This window comes from Alligator sinensis, unplaced genomic scaffold, assembly GCF_000455745.1.
Source record: "Alligator sinensis unplaced genomic scaffold, ASM45574v1 scaffold173_5, whole genome shotgun sequence".
NCBI classification, from domain to species: Eukaryota; Metazoa; Chordata; order Crocodylia; family Alligatoridae; genus Alligator; species Alligator sinensis.
Window position 1 is genome coordinate 1,573,282 of NW_005842198.1, and position 2,500 is coordinate 1,575,781.

The 2,500-nt window shown below is 37.9% G+C and overlaps 1 long non-coding RNA gene across 1 annotated transcript in view; it reads left to right on the forward strand.

The window, feature by feature from the left end:
* The window catches only part of LOC106722337, a 109,699-nt gene that overhangs the window by 106,179 nt on the left and 1,020 nt on the right, over nucleotides 1-2,500 (forward strand). The gene's annotated exons all lie outside the window — the stretch shown is intronic.

The window sequence follows — 2,500 nt, forward strand, 5'->3', positions numbered from 1 at the left end:
TCATGCAGGAGTTGAAATTGTTTTCCTCATGACAGATAGCTCAGGCAAGATTAGTCAGCCACTGTTTCAGATATAATGCTTTTTTATTATGCATACTTTATGCAGACTATTATATTTGTAACATATATTTCTGCATACAGCAAATTAACTATTGTGTAATGCAAGGACCAAGAAAGAATATCATTAGTTTTTGCTATCCCGCAGTCTTGAACAGCTGGTGAAATATATACCAATCATCCAACAGCTAGCTTCATGTTAACATGTATAACAAAGCCTCAACCATTCCTGTTTGACAGGACTTTACCATGTAGTAATAAATAAGGCTGAATTATTGATGGCGATAACTGCTAATATTATTATGACCTCAATTAAGTGCTTTTTTCAGACACATTAGCAACAAAAGGTCTTCTCTTTGCTCATAGCTGTTTTTTCAAGCTCCACTTTACATTAAAATCTAATTGATCAAACCTATTTGCCATTTCACTGTGAGTGGATAACCATAATGGGTAATCTATCAGCATGGTGCTCCCCGTAAAGCTATTAACACCTTTTGTTGTTTGCCTCTCATTTCTATACGTGCTGGGAGGTTCAAAAAGGCAAACCCTACAATCTGTTAGGATTGTACAGAGCTGTGACTTGTGGCACTCTTTTAATTACCATAGTTTTTTAACTCTACCATTAAATACTGATATTTCTGACACTAAGTAATTCTTTATTTACTTATGAAGCTGTGAGACAGCTAAATTAAAGCTGATTAGCAAGAAGGCAGCTCCACTGCTTGCAGCTGAGGTGAGTTTAGCTGAAGCATGCCATCTCCCTACAGCTCTCTGCTTGACTCTTCATCGCAAGGGTTGAGATCACTCAGCAGCAAGCCAAATAAATGGAGCTTAGAGTTTTTTCCCCTTTGGCAAATTGGCAAATTGTATTAGTTACATGGATACACGTGTAAGGTATGGATCAGTTGTTTGTTTGTCAGAGAGCTTTTATAAAAGGGCATGGGGAGATAATTTCTGGGGACAGATTGTTCTGTGTGCATACTCAGGGAGTTGTGGGATTACATTCATTAAAAAGTAAAGAGCTAATGAAATAATAAGATGAAGACTAAATAAACTGGAGAATATAAATGCAAAGCTCTAGTGTAAGTAAAGATGTCTCTCTTTTCATGCTGTTACTGTTTGCATTCTCTACTTTAAAGTGAAACCTGATTCTTTCCCCCTTCTGGTACCAATCCTCAGCTTTGCACAGTTTGATTCTAGAGATTCAGCCGTTCGATACCTAGGGACTGAGAGGCACAAGACGATAAGATTCCATGACTCTAAGTTCATAATACTGACACCAGTCACGCGGTGACTGTTCAGCAGCTGGCTAAAATGAGATGACTCAGTCCGTGCCGTAATGGACAGGTGTGTATATCACAACTCCCAAGTGGTACCCTTAGTGGCATTCTCACCAGAGAAGCTAAAAACTCAATGGGCAAGAAAACAAATGTCAACCTTATGCCTACATTAGAAAATGGCAGCAAAAAATCTCCACGTATACTATCAACAGTTCAACTATATCAAAGATAGCACTGATGAGAGTGGTCTTGTAAACACAGATGTTAAAACCATCAGAAACAATTGGAAACTTCTCCATGCCACACCTCCCATTGCTTGAGTGAGCCAGTCTTGGCACTATTCTGAAGTATTTTAATTAACAGAGAATAATTAAAAAATGTAAAGATTTTTAAATGGAAGGCACCTGCAGTAAAGACTCAGAGACCAATTCACTGCTGGCATCAGTAGATTCAATAGCATTTATTTAAACAGTTATGTCACTGATGATACCAGTAGAGCATATGGCCCTTTTGCTTGAATGTATTGTGATGAGTCAAAAGCTGAATAAAATTCACATACTTTTATATTGGCTTAAAAAGACATATTGCTAAGATGCTTGCACTTTGCATAGCTGTTGACACAGGTAATATATGGCAAATTGGTAACTACATGCTGAAATTGTTGTCTGATATGGGAAATTCAGTTGTTTTAAGATGGCTAAAAACAGAAAACTAGTTTATCCCAAGACAAAGACCTACAGACAAGCTCATTGTATTTCTTTAAGTTCCTCTGAAGTATCCAAATTAATACTTTATCCATGGACAAGGGTAATTTGAGTTAACTGCCATTCAAGCTACACGTGTAAAAGATTGTCTGGGCCTGTTTTGATGCAAGTCGAAACCTGGGACAATCAGCTCCAGATTAAACTGGTTATGTTTTTAGCCTAACTGATTAGTGCTTCCAGAATTATAAGTCTCAAATACTTTACAGCACAGCCAATTTTCTGGGCTGGACCTTCCCTTTGTGTATCTTTATCTTGTCCTGAACAAACCAGAACTGTCCTTTGACCAATTTAATGGTGTCCTGCAAGACTGAATATGAAGGATAGTGATGACAGCCCATCCATTTTACTGTCTGAAAGGGGATCCTCCTACTGGACATCATGCAGAGCAGCATTTAGGAGC